A 26,313-nucleotide genomic window follows, 5' to 3' on the forward strand; every position below is an offset into this window, starting at 1 on the left:
CAATAGTAAAGAAACAGATAGCATTGAAAAAATTCATACATGATCCTCAAATGGCTTAAGCTTTATTTCTAATTCCATTTGTCTATATTTTTATTTTCTTCTAATCGATTCCAGACACTCTTTCAGTTGCCTACTGCTAAGTAACAGGCTCTCCCAAAACTTCATGGCAGAAAACATCATTATTTATTTTTCATGATTCTGTGGGATCCTTCCTGTCAGTTTTGTGGTTCTTCTGCTCCAAATGGCATCGACTGGTGTTATTAATTCAGATGCATTCACTCCATCGTGGGGGTACACTGGAAAGTCCAAGAAGGCTTCAGTTATGCTGCTTTTCCATGGGGCTTGACTTCCTCAGCATATTGGTCTCAGGGTAGTTCAACTTCTAATGTGGTAGCTGGTTTCAAGAGGAAGGAAATGATGCCACTAGTCCTAGTGCTGGCTGCATTTGGATGTTCCAGAAGGTCACTATTGTCACACTTTGCTAGACAGAAGAAGGCACAAGATGAGTCCAGAATCAAGGGAAGGGGAATTCGATTCTGCTCTTTGATATGAAGGGGAGTAATTACAAATAGTCAGTCAAAGAATTATTGGTGACTACCTTCAAGGACTCTATGACAAACATGTTTATGCTTCATTATTCCTTTTTTAAAAATGTTTACCTGTCTATGCTCTTGTAGCAATGCTGAGAATAGCAGAATGTGGAAAAAGAAAATAAGAAGAAAGAACAGAAATATAGTGAAGCTATATAACGAAATATTTATATTTAGTGTGAAATTTGAACTGGTTCAGAAAATCCTGATTTTTATTTAGACTAATGCAGGGGCGAGGGAGAGTGAAGAGTTTGAGTATACGGCCAGACACAAAGGGGAATATGATTTGGGAGAACTGCCTACAAGTCAATAAGAAAAACAAAATGAAACAACAACAAAACAAAACAAAACAAAACAAAACAAAACAGGAGTCTTGGAGAGTATATTCAGAGTTAAAATGGAAAGGAAAGGAAGGGTCAGTTCCAGAGGCTTTGAATGACAGCCTGAGGATGTGAACTTGAAACTTTTGCCCAGAGCCAGTCCTGGGCTTACTCTTTTAAACTCAGCAAAGACAACATAACTAAGGGAGGATCCGTAAGATGCTACTTTTTTTTTTTTTTTTTGCCATTGATACTTTGTCTCATTTCTCTCTTTCCCTTTTTAGTTGAGAAGGTTTTCTCAATCCCTTGATGCTGAGTCTCAGCTCATTCTGGGATTTCTGTCCCACATTGCCAGGAAGGTTTACACCCCTGAGAGTCATGTCCCATGTAGAGAGCAAAAGGGCAGTGAGTTTGCTTGTCTTTGCTGAGAGAGAGAGGCCACATCTGAGCAACAAAAGAGGTTCTCTGGGGGTGACTCTTAGACTTAATTTGAAGTAGGCTTAGCCTATCCTTGGTGGGAATAAGTTTCATATGAATAAACTCCAAGATTGAGGGCTCGGCCTATTGCTTTGGTTGTCCCCACTGCCTGTGAGAATATCAGGTATTCTCCAAATGGGGAAGTTGAATTTTTCCCCTTTCTCACCATTCCCCCTAGGGGACTTTGCAAATACTTTTTTATTTACTGTTCAAATCACCCTGGGATTTATCTTGGCATCACTGTGGACAAACCTATAAAATCTCACACCCTACTTAAGGTACCACATACTTATGGTGTTCAATTAAACTGCCCACATATGTTATATTAGGAAATGCACTAGTCAAAATACAAATTTTTTACCAAATAAATATTTTTTGCTTTAGTCTCACACATATGTTGAAGTTTTAAAATATGAAGTACCATCTATTTTCAACACACTGCAGAATTGACATTCTTTTGTTCTTCCTCATGCAAAAACATTTTTAAATGTGTACATTTAGTCATTATTATTATACACTCTAGGCATTCCTAGATTATACCATGTCAGTCTTTATCATCTATCTTTCCTTCTGCTTTCATTTGTGCCCCCAGCCCTAATTCCCTCTATCATTCTCACATTCAGCTTCATTCAGTGTACTAACATTATTGTATTACAATTAGGTAGTATTGTGCTATCCATTTCTGAATTTTTACAATCAGCCCTGCTACATAATCTGTACCATTTCAGCTCCAATTATCCAATATCTACCCTATTGCTATGTCCTGATGGTCTCTGTTCTTAACTGTAATTCTCCAAGTTCATTCACTAATGTTAATTCATATCAATGAGACCATGCAATATTTGCCCTTTTGTTTCTGGCTAATCTCACTCAGCATAATGTCCTTAAAGTCCATCCATGTTATTATATATTTCATAACTTTATTCTGTCTTATAGCTGCATAATATTCCATCGTATGTATACACTGCAGCTTGTTTAGCCACTCTTCTGTTGATGGACATTTTGGCTGTTTCCATCTCTTGGCAATTGTAATAATGCTGCTGTAAACATTGGTGTGAAAATGTCTATTTGTGTCCTTGCCCTCATGTCCTCTGAGTAGATACCTCGCAATGGTATTACTGGATCATATGACAATTCTATACTTAGCTTCCTGAGAAACTGCCAAACTGCCTGCCAAGGCAGTTGTAACAGTTGACATTCCCACCAGCAATGAATAAATGTGCCTTTTTCTCCACATCCTCTCCAGCACTTGTTGTTTTCTGTTTTATTGATAATGGCCATTCTGGTGAGTGTGAGATGATATCTTACTGTGGTTTTGATATGCATTTCCCTAATAGCCAGTGAAGTTGAGCATCTTTTCATGTGCCTTTTAGCCAATTGTATTTCCTCTTCTGAGAAGTGTCCATTCATGTCATTTGCCCATTTTGTAATTGGGTTGCCTGTCTTTTTGTTGTTGAGTTGAACAATCACTTTATATATTCTGGATACTAGACTTTTATCTGATATATCATTTCAAATATTGACTCCCATTATGTAGGCTGTCTTTTTACTTTCTTGATAAAGTTCTTTAATGCACAAAAGTGTTTAATTTTGAGGAGTTTCCATTTCTTTCTTTCTTTCTTCAATGCTCATACTTTGTGTGTAAGATCTAGGAAACCACCTCCTATTATCCCTATATTTTCTTCTAAAAGTTTTATGGTCTTAGATCTAATGTTTAGGTCTTTGATTCATTCTGAGTTAATTTTTGTATAGCACGTGAGATATGGATCCTCTTTCATTCTTTTGCATGTGGATAACCAGTTCTCTAGGCACCATTTATTGAAGAGACTGTTCTGTCCCAGGTGAGTTGACTTGCCTGCCTTATCAAAGATCAATTGGCCATAGATGAGAGGGTCTATATCTGAACACTTTATTCGATTCCATTGGTCAGTATATCTATCTTTATGCCAGTACCATGCTGTTTTGACCACTATACCTTTGTAATACACCTTCAAGTCAGGTAGTGTGAGACCTCCGACTTCATTTTTCTTTCTCAGGATATTTTTAGCTTTTCAGAGCACCCTGCCCTTCCAGATAAATTTGGCTATTGTTTTTTCTATTTCTGAAAAGTATGTTTTTGGGATTTTAATTAGTATTGCATTGAATGTATAAATCAGTTTAGGTAGAATTGACATCTTAACTTTTGACTCACTAAGAAATGTCCAAATCTTGTTAAATACTTGATCTGGTTTTAAACACATAATTCTGTAGTCTTGAAATGTTATGCCAGATTTTTTTGACAAGCATGTCCATGATAGTGCTAAGTGAATTCTTCCAGTATAAAATGCTTTAGAAAAGCATCTTACTTAAAGAATTTAAAAGAACCTTCTTAAAAGTACAGAGTGCAGAGGGAGTCTGAAAATAATATATCTTCCAATTAAACTATTTTTAAAACTCCAACGAATAAATGTTGTTAGCGTTATTCAGTATTATGGAAAATTCAGAATCTAATTTATACTCTATGAAGACACGATGCATTGCCATGTTCCCCACCCCTAACATAAATGGGGCTGGGGGTAGGGAACACAATAAAAACTACTTGGAATAATGGCACCCAGACACATATCAGTAAAATGAGAACATTTTAAAGGAGAGGTAATGACTAGATTATTGGATCCTATTTCAAACTTGTTTTTGATTGAAAGATTTGGTCATTAAATAAGGGACATCTGAAAAGAGAGAAAGAAACTTTTGGAATTCAAGTCATAATTTGAATTGTTTATTCTTTAGCAAATATTTACTTAACTCTTTATGTACCTGGCGTTCTCTAACCACTCTGTAAATACTAGTTCACGTACTCTTCATAAGAAACATATATATCGGGTACTCTTACTCCCATTTTACAAATAAACCATAAGAGGTAATAAAAGTGTAAATCACAAGTAGAGTTGATACAAGAGCCAAGTTCTTTTCCATTATACTATATGATTGCAATAATTCTCAGGTTTTATTTTGTTTTCTGTTTGTTCCTAGAAGGAATTGCATATGCTGTCATTCATGTATTCACCAAGAGTCTTAGCTGGGGGCATGTATAGGCAAACTAAAAATCAAGTCTCTAACTGCTTTGAACTATCATTTTTATTGAAGAAGACAAGAAGTAAATAAAACTATAAATAAGTAAGAACATTTCACAACATGATTAGCACCATGGAGAAAATAAAGCATTTATTTGATGGAAGTGGATCATTTTTTGTTAATTGGCAAGGAGAAGTCTCTCTGAGGAATTGAAACTTAAATAATGAGACGGAGCAAGCCATTTGAAGAGCTAGGCCAAGGCAGCTGCAGGAAGAGAGAATAAGGCTCTAAGGAGAAATTAATTTGCTGTGTTCAAAGAAGAGAAAGAAGGAATGCAGTTAGAATGTAAGCATTGAGAGAGAGAGAGACAGAGGGAGAGAAGAGTGGAGACACAGATGGCAATGGACCACAGAGAGGCCTGTACACTACAGAAAGGAGTAATTATTTTATTATTAAAAAACAGAATTTAAAAAAATGAAGAAAAAAAATCAGATAAATTTAAAAGCAAGGAGGAAATATTATCAGAGCAATGTTTCACTTTATGTTATTGTACTTGCCAGATTTTGAAAGTAAAAAATTAAGTTAATCAAAGTTAAAGGCACTGCACTCTGTTCTTCCTATTCTATTGATTGGTGACTTATTAGAATGTACAGATGTATGGCTACATTTAATAGAAGAATATTTTACATTAGTGTACTGGAAAATATGGTTGACTATGAATTTATCTGACATATTTCCTTGCATTATGGAGATGGTATATATATATATATAATGTGGTTCCAGGTTCCTGCTGTGGCATGAAAAGATGGTTCAAATCCCTCTTCTGCTACTTAGCTGCTATATGTCCCTTGGTAATTTACTTACATACTTGGGTATATTAAGTAATTAAATATTCTTCTAAGTATTAAATTAAGCATTCTATTATGTCATAGTAGAGTAACAGAAGGCAGAATTTTTTTGAGAATTGAATAAAAATTAATGATGAGACCAGAATGTTTAGCAAAGCAGCTAGCATGTAGAAAGACCTTGATAAGTGGTCTTTTTTTGGGGGGGTGGGAGGGGTGTTAGTGCAGAAATTGAACCCAGGTCTCCTGCATGGAAAGCATGTATTCTACCACTGAACTATCTGTGCACCCAATAAATGTTTTTATTACTGAATACCATTGTACTGGGTTCACTTTGTGTTTTGAGCTTCAAATTAAAATGGCTTGATATAGCAGCCCATTTGTTATATGAAACCTAGCATTGGTCTCAATAATTTTGGGGATGATTAAAGTGGTTTGTATTTCTCTTTTTCATCTCTAGATGCAAGTTTCTAATTCTACTAATAAATTAATTTCTTGGGATCATCTTGCCATCTCACATGTACCATCTCTGACCTTCAGCTGCTTACTTTCACTGGATATCATCTCAATTCTATCAATCTTGTAAGTATCACTATTTTAGGATAGGATGCAATATATAGTATCAACAAATTAATACTGGATCACATTGTTTTAACATAATAGAGGCTTATTTCTTACTCATACTACATAGTATATGATTGGAGTGGCTCTCTTTCCTACCTGAAATATGTGGGTTCCGTGATTGCTGTGCACAAGAGGGGAAGAGAGAACCAGAGCACCATGTAGATTGTGTTAGAAGGCCAGGTTTGAAAGGGACTTAGGACACTTTACCCATAATCTATTGGGCAAACTATATGTAGCTCCAATCTAACTGTAAGGGAGTGTTTTAGCTTTTCGGCTGCTAAAACAAATACCATACAATGGATAGGTTTAACAACCTATCCATTTGTTGGCTTTTGGTTTCAGAGACCAAGAGCCTTGCTTCCTCCTAGGGTAGGTATCTTCTGGCTGGCCAGCAATCTTGAGGATTTATTCAAGTGCATTAATGATTATTGATTCTTTGCATTTACATTTTCTATCCATTTTGAAATTATTTTAAGAGTGAAGTCATTTCCATATTTTATTTCTTTTTTTCTCAATGTTTAACTCAATAATAAATAAATATTAATTTACCTGACACAATCCGCTGTATTACGGAGATGGTATATGTAGTGTGGTTACAAATTCCTCCTCTGGAAGAATAATAAATAATAAAACCATTTAGTGAATAATTACTAGGAATTAGTCAAATTTGTGATTAAGGACACAGCCCTCTAGAGTGCCAAGTCTGTTCAAGACTTCTGACACCAGTTCTAAGTTCAAGGGTTTTTCAAAACTACTCTCAATTTTAATAATTTGCAGGAATGACTGACAGAATGTGAGAAGGTGCTATACTTAAGAATACAGTTTTATTATTGGAAAATGAACTCCCCAAAGGAAAAAAAACCTCATAGGGTGAGGTCTGGGAGGGCTTCCAAATGCACATCTTTTGTTGTCCTCAAGTATGTATTACCATCTTGACATTCATGTGTAACAATATACACTGATCACTGTCAATCCAGAAAGCCTACCTGAATTTCAGTGTCCAGAGGTTTATTGGGATTTCATTATATCATCATGATTGATTGAATTATTGCCTTCTTGGTTGAACTCAGTCTTCATCCCCCTCCTCTCCTGGGGGCTAGGCCAATGTTACATGGCTCCAATTCCAGCCCTACAGTTACATGGCTGGTATTCTCAAGTGACCAGTGGGCTGGCTGTACCCTAAGGCATCTCATTCACGTACACTATTGAGTGCCCCTATTAGTCACCTTGTTAGCATAAACTATCATGTGTGGTCTTGGTTTAAGGCCCACCAGAAATACCAGAGGCCATACTATCATTCTAGAAAATCCAAGAGTTTGGAAGATACTCCTAAGAGTCAAGACAAAGGTTAGATCTCTGTTTGGATGAGGCCAAATTCCTTACCACACAGTAATTCAAATATTACTTGTTAATGTAAAGAAAGTAAATATCATGTACTTAATCTCCATGTTTACTATTTCTGTACTGTCTATATTTACTCATTGCTCTATGTTATTATTTTTAATCTCTAGTAAGGATAATTCCAACTAGAACACATCTTTTTAAAAAGTCCCTGCATATTTTCACATGTTCGCCATTCCAAATGAAATCAAAATGACTTCAGTTAAAAAGAAAGAAAAAAAGAAATTGCATTAGAATTTTGATGAGTATTAATTAGGGAAAATCAACATCATTACAATAGGAAGTCTTCCTGCCCAAGATGACTGTCGTTATTTTTTTCAAAGATTTATTATTTTGAATGTATATCAGTAGAATTCTGTAGTTTCATTTCAAAATGTTTCCACATTATTACATTTAACTTTATTTTGCGTGTTCTAATTTTTTTATCCTTTTGTGTTATTCTGAATTTCCTTCTTAATATTCTGAAACAGATTCATTGACTTAGAAAATATTTAACTCTAAAGAAAAGAAAAAAGTTGTGTTCTGAGTAATTGAATGTCTAGGATTTTTTACAAGACCAGTTTTTGATGACTTTATAAATCTCTTCCAAAATTATTTACCCAATTCCATTTTCTAAATCTTAACTATATATTTTTTAGAAATGTATAAATGTAATTCAGATATTCATATATGTTAATCTAATGATATAAGAATTAATCTTTCATAGTTTTGCAAATCTCTTCCCCCACCCCCAACATATATTAGTTTCTTCCTCCTGATGTCCTTAGGTTGATTTGGTATCAATTTGTTTTGATGCCATTTTATTTTACCTTCTTAAGATGAATATTTATCTAAATTATTTTTATTATTTATTGTTTGAAAAAGTATTAAAATTTCTTTAATATTTTCAATGTTTTTATGATTATGAATCTAGCAGAATTACACAGGACAAGATGCTATACTCAGTTTTGCAGTGTTTCCTACCTAATTACTATTTGGTGGTGTGATTTCCAATTCAACCTTCCATTTGGGAGGAAAGACATTTATTAAAATTCCCATTTAAAAATTTATCTCTGTATTTTTGTTATGTATCTCTCCTTCGATTGCTTGGTAGTCTAAATATGTGATTATTACATTGCAGTTTTTACATTTAAATTAAGTCAAACATGATGTACATCCATTTTTTGACAATTTATTTTATTTTCCACGTAGATCCCTTAGTTAGAAGCATATTTTATATTTTCTACGATTTATAATTTTCTGTTTTGTATATTTTCCTCTATAAGATCTGTTTTGTTTAGCTTTTTTCTTCCATCCCCAGTTAATTTGGAGATATGTAGGAGAACGTATCAAGTAAGGAAACAAATAAATATGCAGTATATTTTATTTTACTTGTGCTTACTTTGTTAAAAAAAGTGGGAGGAGGGTAAGAGAAAGAAAGAGAGGAAGAAAGGAGTAAAGAAAAGTAGAAAAAGAAAAAAAATACATGTATGATATATAATCTTCTTTCCAATTGGTAACATTAAGAGATTTAACAGAATCCTTTATTCCCTTCTGTAAGAGAGGAGGAAATTTTTATGTTTAATATTATTTTTTGAAACTTAATATACACTTCTCTTACTCATCCTCTACCTCCCATTTTAAACATTTAAAAACCTTTGTTATTGTCTTACATTGTCTGATTTACCAATAATTATAACATGTATTGAGAACAATATTGTCTAAATAATGCATTTATTTAGGCTGTAATTATTTCAGTGTATCAAATGACCACCACCAATATTTATATACATAAATTCACATTAAACTGTGTATTGAGTTAGACTGTTCATTTAGTTTAATCTACAAGAAAATTGGATCAGTTACATTAAGACAAATGAAGGTAAAAATATAAAATATATATATACATTCACTTTCCAGTATTGTATACATTGAAAAAGCCATTAATGCAAGCTGAGCTTTGAAAAATTCTCCAGACATTTTATAATAAAAGACCAAGGTTTCAACTGACTATGTACTATGCAAGCATATGGAAATATACTATAATCAAGTATAAATGACAGAAATTGGACTGGTGAAGATCATGAGTTTACATATCAAAGCTTGATGCAGTGATATGTTAGTTTATAAAATGCGAGTCCCTTTGAATGCTTTCATAGCTATTATATACCAACTGATAATTATTTGATTTGTGCAAATTCATATGTATGCAGTTGTGTAAGTAGTTTTGGAGTGAAAACACTATAAATATGAATTTATATATTTATATACATATAAGTAATCTTAAGAATTCTTGGCACAGTTCTGTGAGTTACCTTCAGGGAATTGTCTTAAGAAGTATGGATTATTCAAGAGATTATTAAAATAGATAGTTTAAAAAATGTTTAAATGTTTTAAGCTATTAGCTGGAAGCTAGAAGGGGTTTGGGACAGAATTTTAGTTTGACTTGAAGAATAACAAATCTGTGTCATATTTTTTCAATATTGTAATGTATTTCTGGTTTTATCTTAAATTTAATTTAATTCCTTATTTCAAATTAGTTAAGTTGGATATTAAATTTGGGTCCAGGAAGAGGCCAGCTATGACCCAGTGTGAAATGAATGCCATAATGCATGAGAAAAGTTTTTTACATACAGGTCCCAGAGAAAGAAGCCTGCATGAGGGGTCAACTGGAAGCTCAACTGACTTTGGTGGTTGAAACAGTTGGGAAGTAATAAGGACCATGGGCTTATGTCTCTGTGTTCCAGAGGTGAAGCTTAGTAGATTAACCTGCAGGGAGTCAAGGACCGCTTTGCTTAAAGCATAGGTACAGGAAAAGGGAAAGAGACAGGGGGTGTAGGGTGGTGAGGATGGTTAGCCTATCATTTGGTACCAGCTCTGGGCTCTGGGTGAGATACTGGGGTGGTGTGCATGGATGCAGAGACAAGACTGGGCTCTGAAAGAGTTTATGTCTCAGGGCTAGAAAGCTGGTTATTAACTAAGCCAAAGATCAGCGCTGAGACCAGTGGCCTAGCCAAAGTAAGATGGATGCTAAGGCAGCACACACAAAATGTCAATAGTTATGGCATTCCTTTTTGATTCTGAGAGCTTCAAGTAATATCTCTCTATGGTAGCATAAACTCTAATGGCCCCACAAACCTGGCCAAGTCGCATGTCCTTGCTGAGTGCATGTACTTGGTGTCTACAAAAGTCATTATGTCCAGCATCTAGCGAGGGGGCCCAGAGACCTGCAGCTTTTCTGAGACCCCAGGAGAAGAGTGGTAGGAAAAAAACCACTCAAAAAGAAACAAATTTATAAGCAATAAAAACTCATAAATAATAATGCCTCTTATCCATGAAGCAGAAATTAAAAGTAACTACATTAGCCTGAAGCAATAAAATTAAATTAAAATTTGGTACCTTAGTCTATAAGCTGCACTCCACCAAGGAATAATGTCTATGATTTGTAAACCACCAACAGAGGTTAAATTCACCTGCCTTTGTTTCCATGTGCCTTTATAAAATTGCACTGTATATTTCTTTACAGAAATGTTCTTATATCTCAACAATATACCGATTGTTGGGTTCCCAAACTGCCAGCCCCTTCATCCATCCCCACAGGAGCAGAGGGCGCTTTAAATGGCATGGCAGAGCTAAGGGGAAGTCAGGGCTCTGCATGTTCTGTTTCTTCCCCCAAATTCACAGTCAGGAAAGTCCTTTCTGGGAGATTAGGGGGGGGATGTAGAAGGAGGCCAATGATGTTACGTTGATATCCTGATCGATAGAAGAAAACAAGAATAGAGAAGAAATGTTTCTCCCTACCAAACTCAAAAGAGAAAAATGTTAAAAATTAATTAAAGAACTTATGCTGTATCCATAGCAGAGGATTTTAACCTTGGTAATGCTAACATTTTGGACTGGATAATTCTTTTTGCACTCTGGAATCTTTAGCAGTATCCTTGGCCTCTACACACTAGATGCCAGCAGCATCCTCAAGTTGTGACAATCAAAAATGCCTAAAGCCCATGCCAAAATACTCTCCCTCCACCCAGGGGAGAACAGTCCTGGTTGAAAACCACTGGTCTATAGGATGATATGCATAAATGTTGCAAACATCAGATAGGAAACACAGGCTATAATCAGTTAATCTCTGACATGTTTTGATGTTTAGTTTCTTCACAACATTATTACTGATATTTTCATCCATAGAATGTTACGTTCATGAGAATCACATCATCATCTTTCCTGATGACAAGATCAAGTTATATCATCAGAGCTTAGGACAGTGCCTGGAACATAGTATTGATATACATGATTTCTTAATTTTGATTAATGTATTAATTGACTAAAAAAGAGCATCCAGTAATTAATTAGAAAAGATTTATAAGTAATACATTTTTGAGTATGCACTCAGATGAGGATAAGTTGTTGCTTCCACATGTGAACAGAAACAGAGAGGAAAGAAAATGGATAGGAAGACAAAATTCAAGTATACAATCCAAGAATTATAGAAGAAAATTTTCCAAAGAAGACATAAGCCTTCTTACCAAAAACCCCATCAAAAGTTGGGCATGATGAAGAAATAAATTATCCAGAACAAATCACAGGTGAAGTGAAGATCCTAAAAATTTTAAGAACAAATAAACAGATAAGGAAAAGGAAAACAAGTTACCTGAAAAGAATAGACTCAGACTGATGAGATTTTTCTTTCAGGACCACAAAGTGGCAATAAGTTTTACATTTTGTGAGATAATGACTTCAACCTAGGACTGAATACCCATATGCTACTAATAGCCTGCACTTATGTTTTCTCACAGTGGGTCAAGCATTATTCTAAGAGCTCTACCTGCACTAAATGATTTCATCCTGTGAGTTAAATGCTGTTGTAATCTCATTTCTTGGATGACATTTTAGAAGCCCAAAGATAAGTAACCCTTCCAAGGTCACCAAGTGGCAGGAGACAGATTCTTTGTTTCCAGAGTTCGTCTAACCACATTTTTATTTAATTCCACAATGTCCTTATCAAGTGTCATGGCAGAATAAAGATGGGTTGAAAATTCAAGGACTCATAAGTTTTCTACTTGTGTATCTTTTCTGAGAGAAAAAATATTTGCTAAACTTTTTTAAAAAATAAAGCTAAATTAGAAAATGAATCCAGCAAAGAGAAGAATATTTGATCTAAAAACAATGTTCTTAAAAAAGGAATACATTCAGAAAAGTCATCATAAAAACGACAGTGAAATTTGCTAGCTGGGCCAGGTTGGAGATTACAGTGCTCCAGGTAGAATTTGTAACAAAACAAAGGAGATACAATGCAACATGTAGTATAATTAAGAGAGTAAATAATCTTAGACATATGATGCAGACATTTACTGTTATAATAGAGAGAGTGCAGGGAAATAAAAATTTACAAATAGACAAAACAATATATAAGAAAATCTGGATCCAAATATTAAGCAAATGAAAATTTACTGTAATTCTTTATTGGTGTGGTAAAAGAAAAGGTAAATCATTCTTCACTTCCGATATTTCAACCTTGAAGAGGCCCAGGTTATTAGCATAGGTATCACATTTCTTTTTTTAGATCCAATAACATTACTTAGTTCTTTAATAAACCATGATTTTATAAGTACAATAGCATTAATGCTATTTATTGATTTATTTCATTTTGTAAACATGTAGGTAAATCAATAAATATTTCATTATGGCTACGAAATAGAATATAAATGTTATAAAGCTTAAGAATACAGAATAATGTAATAACTGTAGATATTGAGAAGTGAAGGGGAGAAGAGAGAGAGAAAATTATAGGGACACTAATTTCCTCATTTTATATGGTATGAAGTAAAGAGGTCTCACTTGATTTTAATTGAAGGAGAAACAAGTTTAAATATGTGTCATATGATTATAAGTGTAACTGTTTTGCTGTGCTAAAGTTGCTGGAATGCAAAGTGCCAGAAATGGTTAGGCTTTTTAAAATAGGGATTTATTAAGTTACAATTTACAATTCTTAAGCCATGAAAATGTCCAAATTAAGCATCAAGAGGAAGACACTTTGACTGTGAATTAAGGCTGCTGGGATCCAGGTTTCCTCTGTTACCTGGGAAGGTGTGTGGTGATGTTTGCCAGGCCCTTCCTCCTGGGATCCATTGGTTTCAGCCTCTGTTTCCAGTGTTTTTCAATCTGAGCATCTGTGATTCCTTGTTGTTTCTCCAGGGATACTTCTCTGAGCTCTCCGTGTCCTGCAAGTCTTCTCTCAGTGTCTCTGGAATATTTCTCTCCCTCTGTGCCCTTTGCTTGGTTTAATCTCTCTGCTCTCTGTATCGACTCTGAGCTCTTTGTCTGATTTCAGTCTTTTATTCTCTTCATAGAGGGCTTCAGTAAAAGGATTAAGAACTGCCTTGAATGGGTGGAGTCACATCTCCATGGAAACAACATAATCAAAAGTTGTCGCCCAATAACAGTTCTGCACCCAGAAGAATGGATTAGAAAAACATGGCTTTTCTGGGGTACAAAATAGTTTCAAACCAGCACAGTAACTGACAGAAAAATATAATAGGCCAATCAAATTTGAAAGAAGGCTGGTAAGGCTGGATAGTGGCTCTGGTGAGTTCATTAACCATCTTAATTTTGAAAAAACCAGAAATAGGAAAGTAATAAAATTGTGCAGGATAATGGAGTTAGCCACAAGGAAAAAAAATTTTAAAAAATGTTTAATTTTTCATCCTTCAGGACTTGATGCTGAAGTTTGGGTATAAGAAAGTGAAAGCCAAGATCTTTCTTAAAAATTGCCCTTTAACAATATGATGTTTAAAATTTTTATATCCAATTTAAGAAATCATTTGATTTCTTTCTTTATCACCTTAATTTTTGAACGTTTTCAGGAAAAAAAAAAACAGGATTCCAAAATAAATTATGCATAAAAACTTTTAAAACATATGTTCTAGTTTGCTAGCTGCCAGAATGCAATATACCAGAAATGGAACAGCTTTTAGAAAGGGGAATTTGTTTGGTTGCTAGCTTATAGTTCTAAGGCTGTGAAATTGTCCAAATTAAAACAAATCTATAGAAATGTCCAATCTAAGGAATCCAGGGAAAGATAGCTTGGTTCAAGAGGGCCAATGATGTTTAACATTTCTCTCTCAGACGGAAGGGCACATGGTGAACATGGCGGTGTCTGCAGGCCTCTTGCTTCATGAAGCACCCCGGGGGGTGTTTCCCTCTTCATCTTCAAAGGTTGCTGGCTAGTGGACTCTGGTTCTCTTTTCCTTCTGTCATGGTTCTGCAGCTCTGTCTTCATTCTCAAAAAGGACTGTCTCTGGGCGGGCCACGGTGGCTCAGCAGGCAAGAACGCTTGCCTGCCATGCCAGAGAACCAGGGTTCGATTCCCGGTGCCTGCCCATGTATTAAAAAAAAAAAAAAGGACTGTCTCTGAAATGTCTCCTCTTTTATAAGATTCCGGTAAACTAATCAAGACCCACATAGAATGGGTGGAGACACATCTCTGTCTTATCAAGTTTAGTACCGTAACTGATTGAGTCATATCTCTGTGGAGATAACCTAACAAGTTTCCAACCTATAGCACTGAATAGGGATTAGAAGAAACTGTTGCTCTATAAGATTGATTAGGATCAAAACATGGCTTTTCTAGGGTACATAAATCATTTCATACTGTCACAACATGTTATCATAATTTTCAAGTTTATTTAGACTTCGGTACTATACTCTCAGAGCAGAAAGACATTGCAAATAAATTTGATATTTAAAGTAACATAATCCAGCTTTGTTGGTCTTTGATGGCATTAAACCATCAATATAAATAATTAAGTTGCCCACTATTCTTATTGAAGACAAATTTAAATCTGCGACAAAAATAAGTGGCCATCTATCCATAACTTGTGGCGAGGAAATACATTGAATGTCATTTTTTTCTCACCAGTGTTTCAAAGATATTAGAAAGGAGGGTGTGTTGGTTTGAGGTAGTTTGCACCCCGGAAAAGCCATGTCCTTTTTCCTGATTCAATCTTGTGGGGACAGCCATGTTTCTTTCTAATTCAATATTGTGGGGTGGAACCTTTGACTGGATTGTATCAATGGAGATGTAACACACTCAATTGTGGGTGTGAACTTTTTATTCAATGGAGATATAACTCCACCCATTCAGGGTGGGTTGTGATTAATTTACTGGAGTCCTTTACAAGAGGAAATATTTTGGAGAAAGCTCGGAGCTGACACAGAAAGACATGCAGAAAGAAAACACCCTCTGGGGAGATGTTTGAAATCAGATGCCAAAGGATTAGCAGATGCCAGTCATGTGCATTCCCAGATTGCCCTTTCTTGAGTCAAGGTATCTTTCTCTGGATGCCTTAGTTGAACATTTAAATGGCCTTACAACTGTCAACTTACAACTTAATATATTTCCTTTCTAAAGCCAACCCATTTCTGGTATATTTCATTCCAGCAGCGTTTGACAAACTAAAACAGAGGGCAGTTTTATAGTGTAAAAAGAAGAAAGGCTGAGACAGTCTGATGGACAATCAGTTCTATTTAAGTGAGATTTTTGGACATGGCATGGAGGGAAGTGTGGTGCTTTCTACTTGGTCTTCAGATTCATTGGCAGTCCGTGGTAGGCTACAGAATGCAAGTAAGCAGTTTGAGGACATTTTAAAAGAGGAAGCCATATTCATAGTTAAAGGAAGAGGACATCTGTGACTGGTCATATTCTGGAACAATGGCTGTCAAAGCTGGATATTTTGCTGTCAAACTCTCATAATGATCCTGGGGAGCAGGTACTGCTATCACAGACGGTTTCTAGGTTCCCCAAGTTTCTCTCCCCTTCTAAAGTCATGGTCTCTATTGTTTAGGCAATGCACAGCTGTTCATTATTCTACATTTTAGTTTGTTGCTTTGATTGTAACTATATAAATTTTAATAAATGTATATCCTATATATTCCCAACTTAAAATGCAATCGAATTATTTTCTAAAATCATAATTTAGAAATTTCTTCTAGAGTCTCTAGAATAGTGTTTCTTAGAATCTTAAAGATAGTATTTGGATTGGATTTAAAGGTTTAAAGTGTTTTCAACTCATTCACTTTTGAAGCTCAATTATAAGTAAAATCTCCATCTTTTATGTGAATATAATAGATTATTTTACATATTTTCGAACTTGGTCAAATTTAATACAGTAAATCAGAAATTTATAAATCTTCTATATCACCTTGATGACAGCTGTTTTCCAGAATAGTCGTAGGGGCTGAATGCTCAATTCCTAATTAAGTACAAAAGTCCCTATATATTTGCGCATTTTGGGCAATATTCTTTCCAACTCATTACTTACTTAAAAATCAAACCAAAAAAAAGTCCTTGCTTTATTTTGTAGCTTTTATATATTTCTTCCAGCATTGCAAATTTGACCACATGTCCACCACCTTATTATTGCTGCTATTTAAAGCAATTTCAATTGTTCATTAGTAAATCTGGTTTAACTAATTTACACAGCAAGATTTTATGTTAATCTCTAGAACAGATATAGCCATTCTCTAATAATGTCAGTGTCTCTCTCACAAAGGCCTTCACTCCATAATATCATTAAAATAGCTTAAGATTCTGACATGAAAAAGAAAGTCAGAAAAGACAAAATAATATGCATTGATAAGACAGGAATTAAATGCTCAAGTTTATAATGCATCACGTGGCTCCATGAGGGCAAATACCTCAGCTGTACAGCTACTACTAATTTTGAAGAATTCTATACCATAAAGGTGAAAAAAATCTTTCCAGAAGCAATCCATGGTGACAAGACTTTTATGAAAGCATAACAATACACATTTCAAATAAACGTCTATAATTCCTATATTCAAAGGGAAAAGAGAATATGGAGTGAAAGTTATTGAGATAAGATTACAGAAAAGACAGGTTGTTGCCACCAAGTAGCAAACTTTACAAAGGTATTGTAATGCTTATTGCCTCATCATACACACATAATGCAGTTCTTTACCTGGAATCATGTATACTATTATTGGCTTTCTCTCAGCAGAAAAAAGTAATACAGAAAAATATGCCCTACTTATTTCAAGGACTAAACCAGAAATAACAGTAGACTGTGATCATTAATTTACTGCCTGCTCATCATTGAATGATATGCCTTTGGACATGCAATTACTTGGTTAGCATGTCAGGCAGTGATAATTATAAATATTTCATATTGATGAGATAAGTATTCAAATGAGTATTTGCCTCAGGGACCATGGCATCTTAGATTAAAGTAACAAAATATACTCAGAGGTCCTCCACATGTGCACTCTCAAAAAGAGGGCAGTTTTTCCTCCTTCTTCTGAGTGATCTCCTTTAGTTTAATACAATTAACAGGGTTGGTGCTACACTTTCGTATGCCTTTAAACAAACAAGTTTAAAAGAAGATCATCAAGAAGGTGATTCTCCCTCCAGGGGATGTTAGTGGAAATCCAAAAAGGGATAATAATGTAATTCCGGATTCCCAGGAAGATGGATTTTGTTGGGCATTCATTTCATCAACCAGTCTGCCCCTGACATTCAGAGAAAGCGGCAACCACTCTTCATGTGCCCATTTTTTGCCTGTTAGCCTATCTTTAACATCAAGAAAAGGCCTAGGAGGAGGAGAAAGCAAAGGGAGGTAAGCAAGCCACCAGAGTACAGGCTCAGCTAATTGCAGTCACTGTTAAAAGCACCCTGTTTCCTTGAGGTCCCCCAAATCATGCCTGTAAGCCTCAAGGGACTTGTTTCAACTGTGGGTCGGAGAGCCACTGGCAAGAGAGTACCAGAAATCTTGAGACAACTCTCAACCTTGGGACCCACTGAGACCCTGCCCCAGGTGCCACCAACATGTTCATTCGACACAGGGACTGCACTGTCTCCTATAAAAGGGGTGGGATGGCCCCCAGAACCCTGTTCTTGGCACACAAAGAAGACTGAGGGTGCCTGAAGCTGCTAATGGTTCCTCTCACTTCACATCTAACCATCGCAGGAGCTTTGGGTGACTGACACTCGATGAGGCAGTCCATATTATTAATTTCTTAATACTAGAGCCACTGTGTCCTGAACTGCCACTCTAGACCTACCTCCCCTCAGCCTTGCCTAGTTATGGGAGTTAATGGTAAAGCCAAAGCTAAGACCTTCACTACCCTCTCCTTTGTGAGCTTGAAGACATTCTGGTGTCTCTGAATGTCTTACCCCCTCTTCTAGGGTGGGATATTCTTCATTTTCTTGGGGCCACGTTAGAACTAGTAAACCTAGCTAGTGTTTACTGCCTTGTTTACTATTAATTCACCAGTGTTTAACTGTCAATTCATCCAAGGCTCCTACTAGATCGATTCCTCTTGGCATCCCAAAGAATAACCTTAAACAAATAAATGCATCTGTGTAATTTGAAACTGTTATATGCCCCAGAAAAGCTATGTTCTTTTTTCTGTTTCTTTTTTTTTTTTTGGCATGGTCAGGCTCCATGAATCAAACTTGGATCTCTAGTATTGAAAGTCATGTTCTTTTAATCCTAAATCAATCTTGTGGAGACAGACTTATTGTTTCGGTGGGACCTTTTGATTAGATGAAGATGTGACCCCACCCATTCAAGGTGGGTCTTAATCCTTTTACTAAGCCCTGTATGAAAATAATAAAAAGTAGAAAACATAGAGAGGGCTCAGAACCAATACCTAGAGCAGAGAGACAAACATCTGCGGTTGCAAAAGGAGCTGAGAGAACCATTAGAACACAGAAGCCAGGAGAGAAGGACAGAAAATGTTGCCACGTGCCTTTCCATGTGACAGAGAAACCCTAGACATGATCAGCCTTTCCTGAGAGAAGGTATCCTCTTCTTTGTGTCTTAATTCGTACATTTTCACAGACATGAAACCATAACTCAATAAATCCCCTTAAGAAAATCCAATCCATTTCTGGTATATTGCATTCTGACAGCTTTAGCAAACCAAAACACTGTCCATTTGGGAAGAAGATATGCTGGTGTGAGCCCATTCAGTGGCCTCTGTTTGCATTCAGGTTCTCAGTCCTAGATCTTAAAACATATTTATATCCCTCTTTACCTTGACTCTCAATACCCACTTGCTTTTGAATGGCAGGGACTTAAGGATAGGATTTCTCTCCAGCTCACTTAAGTTAGTGCTCCCCTAAGGGTTTCAAATTAGTTTCCATAGCTTTAAAAATGCCTTAGAAGCTCACTTTATTAACCTCCAGCTGCCTCAAAGAACAATCTGGCAATATGTTAATTTTGTGAACTAACATATTCCTGGTGTGAATCTTGTTTCTAGTCATTGCTGACTATTAACCCTAAAGAGAGAAATTTTAGAAAATTTGTGAAAGTAAATTTTGTTTGTTGTAGTTATTGCTGACTATCAGTCCTGAATGGATCTGGAAAGTTGTAGAAAGTTTGAAAAAGTGAATTTTGTTAAAATAATATAGATTGTTAGTCAGCTTTTAATGATTAAGTTATAAAAGTTTTTCTTAACCATTTGCATACTCTGCCTAAAAAATAAAAAATGTATACCATCTCAGAATAACATCTTTGTTGAAGCTTATATTGACATCATCAAGTTTTATTTCAGAAGACAAGTCTTCTCAAAGTTAAAGGAAAATTGTCGAAAAGGAACAGTTTAACATAGGTAAGCACATTACATAAAATAGCTTAACATATTACATAAAGTGCTAAAGAAGTATTACAATAATTGAAAGAGATTTTCTATACTTCTGTTAGATAATTTTACATCAGTGAAATGCTAATCATATATTTAGAGATTGTTTAAAATTCCTACAAATTAATAATGTTCTCACTGTCCACCTTATATCATAATACTGATCTATATGATGTCACATATTATTAGTTATGGTTTCATAAAAAATACAGATCATGAAAACAACCAAATTTATGTGTCAGTTATAATACTTTGCTGTAAAGCTTCCAAAATTAACATTTTTTGTAGCACACTGTTTTGGTTGGCTAAAGCTGTCAGAATGCAATATACTAGAAATGGATTGATTTTATAAAGGGGATTTATTAAGTTAAAAGTTATAAATCTAAGGCTGTGAAAATGTTCAAAATAAGGCATCAATGAAAGGTACCTTCTTGGAGGAAACGCAGCTGGCAACAGGGCTCCTCTGTCACATGGGAAGGCGCATGGTGATGTTTCTTGTCCTTCTCTCCTGACTTCTAGTTTCAAACGGCTCTCTCAGCTTCTGGCATCCCCAGGGACGTTTTCCCTCTGCATCTCCAAACATCTCTGTCTTAACTTACTCTGAAATGTTTCCCTCTTAAAAGTTTCCAGTGAGCTGATTAAGACCCACCTCGAATGGTTGGGGTCACATCTCCATGGAAGCAACCTAATCAGAAGGTTCCACCCAACAATAGATCTGCCCCCATCAGACTGATTTAGAAGAATGCGGCTTTTCTGGGACATGTAAAGGTTTCAAGCCAGCACCTACACTATCAAATTTAACCTGTCTAGTCAAGCACAAACACCATCAAATTTAACCTGTCTAATTCAGCTTTATTTGACATGGAACCTAAAACAAAGAATAAAATATTAATCAGAAAATTAAGATATTTGCAAAGTCCCTTAAAAAGATAGAGAAAAACATAGAACTATTGAATTTCCCCATATGGGTAATTCTTAATATTCTCTTAAGCAATAGGAGCTTGCCCTTAAGAAACTTAATCTTTTAAAGGGCAAAGCTAATATTTTTAATTTAATAACCCACTTTTAAATAATACCTAAGAGTCACCTGCAGTCAACCTCATTTGTTTCTCAAATGTTCTCTCTCTGTAAGTCAAATTCTGCAAACAAACTCACTACCTCCCTCCTTACATAGGACATGGCTTCTGGGGATGTAAGTCTCTGTAGCAACCTGAGACATGACTCTCAAAGACAACTCTAGCCCCTGCATCATAGAATTAGTTGACCACAAATGGAAAATGAACTTTCGGTGGCTAATAAATTTCAAATAGAGTTGAAAAATCATTCTAGAATGTTTTTCTTATGCAAATTTCAGCTACATGTTACAAATGGTAATATGTACAAATCTGGGACTTGGCTACTGTATGCCAAGCCCCAAACAGCAGTGTTCCTAAAACTTTAAAGAATATCCTGAGCTGCAGCTTGTCCCTGCTTCTGTTCAGACTGTGTATACAGTTTCTCACCCAGTTTGTTTTTTTCCATATTAGAAGACTGTCACAACAAACTTTTCCTTGTCAGAAGCTGCACTCTCCTTCCTCAGGCTCAACCATAAGCATAATCAGAGACTTTTGTGCTACAACAGGTAGGGCCTGTGATCCACTGACAGCATGAAGCAGCTTCAGAAGATGGACCATCAACCCAAATTCCCTTAAGATTAAGGGATCTAGAAATCTCTGAATCCCACCTGAGCAAACCATCTACCTTCAAGCATCAAAAAAGAAGGGAAAAGGGGAAGATAGTAAAAAAGTTAATAAAATTATAAAAGGAACAAAAATCTATAAAAGCAAATTGTCCCACAGGGTGGGGGCCTCTTGCCCCTCACCTCTCTGATCTTGCGAGAGTGCTGGCATTGCATGTCCTCTAATGTGCATTCTTAATAAACTTTCCATCTGATTACTCTAAAAAAAAAAAGAGTTCATTGCAGAGCAATGCAGGAAGTTGATATTTTCAAAAAGAAGGCACTCCTGAAGAGACAGAGATCTGTACTCTCCACAGCAACATGGAGAAGACTGGTGCTCTGAGAGGTAATATGGGTTACTCATTGTCTAGAAAATACATGCTTGCCAAAACTCCATAATGATGGATTTTCCTAATTAAAACATGCCAGTCAAGTTAACATAGTAGGAAAAGGAAGAATTTCCTTATTATATAATATTAATGACTACGTTGTATATTAAATATACATCAAATCTCTCCCCAAAGCACAAGGAGTAAGAATGAGGTAGAACTGAGGAGTATAAAGAAAAAAATCTTCAAAATATAATTGCTGTTGATTGCTGGTAGGAAGGTATTTCTAGTGCTGTAGGGACTGGGGCTTTAAATGTTTTTTGAGTCAAATGATATAGATTCTGCAGAATCCTGGAATTTCTCTACACTAGCAGATACATAATAAAAATTTTGCAGATATCTTAAAAAAGAAATACGCACACACACACATATATAAAGTCAGGAATTGTGAATTGCCTCTATGACTAGGTAAGTTTGATATTGCAAAAGTATGGAAGAAAAAAAGCCATAAGAACTTGGTGTGTCAAGATTCGTTAATAAAATAAAAATTGGCAGCTACAAAATTTTAGTTTTTCTGCATTAATTAGTTGTTATTATTAATGTAGTTCTTTAGTCTTACAATAAAACAGATAGCATTTCATTTTATGCAAATGTGTACACCATATCCTAGATCCATCCAATCTCTTCCCAAGTTGCTTTTTATTCTTGGCTCAAGTGTTATCTAAAATTAAAATAAACCACCATTATTTTGAAGATACCAACTAAATTTAACAAACAACTGTGCTTTATTTAATATTTTCAAGTAAAAAATTATGATGGGTAAATAATTGGCTTATGAAACAAACAGTCCAGTTTAAAAAAATGAGAGAAAAGGTGATTCAAACTCTTCTTCCTCTAGGATCTTGGAAAATGTGATATACCTAAAGCTTGGAATTCTGAATTTCTATCAAATCATTGCTAACACAAATATTGGGATGATTTTGATGAAGATTGACATTAAGATCCATATGGATATTCATTTTTGATAGATTAAATACCTGTCATGCAGTAATGGCACATAGCTAGAGGGAAAACATACCAGTACTGTGTGGCACCTTTTATTGGAAAAAAGTCTGATGAGGTCCCCCCATTGCTCTTTCATTTAAAGACAGTTCAGAAAGGTCTAGAAAGGCCAGAATATGGAAACAGACTCTGACCCTTGTTTTGTGGGACATGATTAGGGAAGCACCAGTTCCTCCCCTGATGTGATTACAGTGAGACATGGCAGAGCATAAGCTCCAACAAGCACTATTGGAAATAGAATTAGCTCCTCCCTGAGACAGAGAATTAAGCCTTGACCTACGTTGGCTGCCTTCTATATTGAGTTTTCATTGGACTTTCTAAGAAGCCAAGTCCTTTTCTGGGAAGTAACTTTGGAAGGCATTAGTCTAGGATAAATTAAATTTGACTCTCAAATACAACAGTGTTCTGTGTAAAGTACTTCACCCATTTATAATATTTTTGGAGTATATTTGGCATAGCGTTAAATTGCTTCCATTGATATAAAGTAATATTTGGCTATGTTAATTCAGTGGTTGCTATATAAAGCTGGTAAGATCCCTTTCTTATGTTGCCAAACTACAATTGTACATATTAATTTCCTCCCTTTTGAAGCCTAAGGATGGTAGTTTTTCTATATTTTCTTGATTTTCCTTGCAACAGGCTCTCCTTACTACAATATTCCAACCACTCTGAGCTCCACAATCAGATGATTTCTAACCTGCCTTTAAGGAAATATGATTGATTCAGTTCTCTTTAGCTATTTGGCAAAATTTCCATGTATTCCACGACCCTCAACAACACACAGAATAAATTTTACTGCAAAGAGAGTTGGGACCTCTATTTACTTTCTCTAACTGTAATCATCTCTCTTTACCAAATGTTTGGACTCCTATTCCTTGTAGATAGAAAGAAAGTAGCTTTGAGCATCCCTAAGGACCATGAACACTTTGTCTTACTGATACTCTGCAGTAATTCCGATTCATGAAAGGACAAGAGTTGAAAGCCAGGGAATAAAAGCAGAGTTCTATTAATGCATTAGCTGTATGACCTTGAACATGTTACTTCACAATTTTGAATCACAGTTTGCTCATCATTAAAGTAGAAATAGTGAAATAGACCTTTTGAGATATCTATGAGGATTATATGAAATATGCAATGCTTGTAAATGTCTGAGCCAAGTGCCTGACACTGTGCAGAGCCTGAGGAAATACTGTGAAACCATTTGCTTTCCTTTTTACTTAAAGTACTATTTTCATACTATTTTCCCCTTAAAAATATATAGTGTAAACTACAAATGTAGTGAGAAGTACAGACAGCCACTCGTGGAATCCCATAAAGCTGCTGAGAATTTTTAGCCTAAGTGTATTAGGACTGACAACCTTTCTAATCAAACTCCAACAAATGAAAGATCTCATTCAATGATTCCAGTAAACCAGAATATGAGAAGATAACATGAAAGATATCAATAACACTAACTTAAAAATGAAACTATATGTTCTAGTTTGCTAGCTGCAGGAATGTGATATACCAGAAACGGGATGACTTTTAAAAGGGGAATTTAATAAGTTGCTAGTTGCAGTTCTAAGGCCAGGAAAATGTCCCAATTAAAGTAAGTCTATAGAAATGTCCAATCTAAGGCATCCAGTGAAAGATATCTTGGTTCAAGAAGGCTGATGAAGTTCAGGGTTTCTCTCTCAAATGAGAAGGCACATGGTGACAGTCAGTTTCTGTCTTGGCTGAAAGGGCACATGGTGAGTAAGGTGTCATCTGCTAGCTTTCTCTCCTGGCTTCCTGTTTCATGAAGCTCCTGGAGGGGTCTTCCTTCTTCATCCCCAAAGCACTGGCTGATGGACTCTCTGCTTCATGGTGCTGCAGCATTGTCTGCTCTCTCTGAATCTCTCATTCCCTCAAATGTTTCCTCTTTTATAGGACTCCAGTAAACTCATCAAGACCCACCCAAATTTGTGGAGGCATGTCATCACCTAATCCAGTTTAACAATCACTCTTGATTAAACTGCATCTCCAGGGAGATGATCTGATTACAGTTTCAAACATACAGTATTGAATAGGGATTATTCTGCCTTTACGAAATGGGATTTTAATTAAAACATGGCTTTCCTAGGGGATATACATCCTTTCAAATCAGCACACTATACAAGGCAAGCATTTATCTTTTTAAAAAAAAATCTCTTTGGGGACAAGTTTTGTGCCATATTCATCTTTGTTGTCTGAGTAAATATACTCAAAGAATGAGTGACTTTCTCTGTACTCATATTTAGAAATTGTTAAAAATAGAATGTAGTACCTACAGGTCAAATGCTAATATTCTTAAGAATGTCCCTTGAAACTTATTTCTCCTTTATTCGATATATTTTGAATACATTTTGAATCTTCTTCAGATTGTTTACGGCACTGAAAAACTAGACTATAGTAAAAATATTCAATTATATGAAATGGAATTATTTTGTATTTTTTCTGCCCCATACATGTAAGACAAGAATAAAGACACAATAAATAGTTTAAAATTCCAGACACTGCAATTCTCCAGTTGAAGAACTCTTTTTTGGGGGGGGGGGGGGGCGAGGGAGGAAGACATTACTAAATTATGTTATTTGAAGGAATGGTACAAATGAAGGAATTTGGTGGATATCGATACCACTATGGAAAAGGTAAAGATAAACCCAACACGCACCACTTGCTGACTACGGAAGTGTCCTGCATGCTGATGAAGACGCCAGCCCAGAGCTGCACTCTCCTCATCGCTTTTTCCCACGGTGAGCTTTTCTTTCTTTCTCTTTCTTTTTTTTGCAGGGCAGACACCAGGAATCGAACACCATGTCCCTGGCATGAGAGGCGAGAACTCTGCCACTGAGCCACAGTGGCTTAGCCCCTGCCCCTTTTGCTTCCTGGAATTTCCTCTAAATAATGCAACTGCAAGTCTGCATGTCAGGCTTTGCTTTAAGGGAATCCAAATTACAATTATACTTGATTTCAACAGTAAACATATTAGTAGGGGGTATTTGTGGATAATGAAGAATATCTAAAAAAGAGTACGGTAGTGAATATTCTGGGGAATTGAATAAAGCAGTGGATTATAGTGAAAAGCAGCTTTGCTTTTGAATTTATAATCAGACAATCCCTTGGATCAGTTTTCTTCTTTCATTTGTGTTACACTTTGATTTCATTGTTTGGGATTGGTACCATGAAATCCCAATTATCCATTCTCTTTCATCCTTCCAGAGATGTCACCTCACAAAATTCTTGGAAATAGTC

The 26,313-nt window shown here is 35.6% G+C and overlaps 2 long non-coding RNA genes across 2 annotated transcripts; one reads left to right on the forward strand and one right to left on the reverse strand.

Annotated features, from left to right (window-relative positions):
* Window positions 1-208: 208 nt before the first annotated feature.
* Window positions 209-20,613, reverse strand: LOC143643702 (uncharacterized). The gene is made up of 3 exons (XR_013156336.1): window positions 20,553-20,613; window positions 6,460-6,518; window positions 209-481 (listed from the first exon to the last, which is right to left on the reverse strand). It is a non-coding gene; the product is annotated as an uncharacterized LOC143643702 (long non-coding RNA).
* Window positions 2,562-25,918, forward strand: LOC143643701 (uncharacterized). The gene is made up of 3 exons (XR_013156335.1): window positions 2,562-2,672; window positions 5,747-5,868; window positions 25,852-25,918. It is a non-coding gene; the product is annotated as an uncharacterized LOC143643701 (long non-coding RNA).
* The last annotated feature ends 395 nt before the right edge of the window (window positions 25,919-26,313 follow it).

This window comes from Tamandua tetradactyla, chromosome 8 (genome assembly GCF_023851605.1).
Source record: "Tamandua tetradactyla isolate mTamTet1 chromosome 8, mTamTet1.pri, whole genome shotgun sequence".
In the NCBI taxonomy this organism is placed as follows: Eukaryota; Metazoa; Chordata; class Mammalia; order Pilosa; family Myrmecophagidae; genus Tamandua; species Tamandua tetradactyla.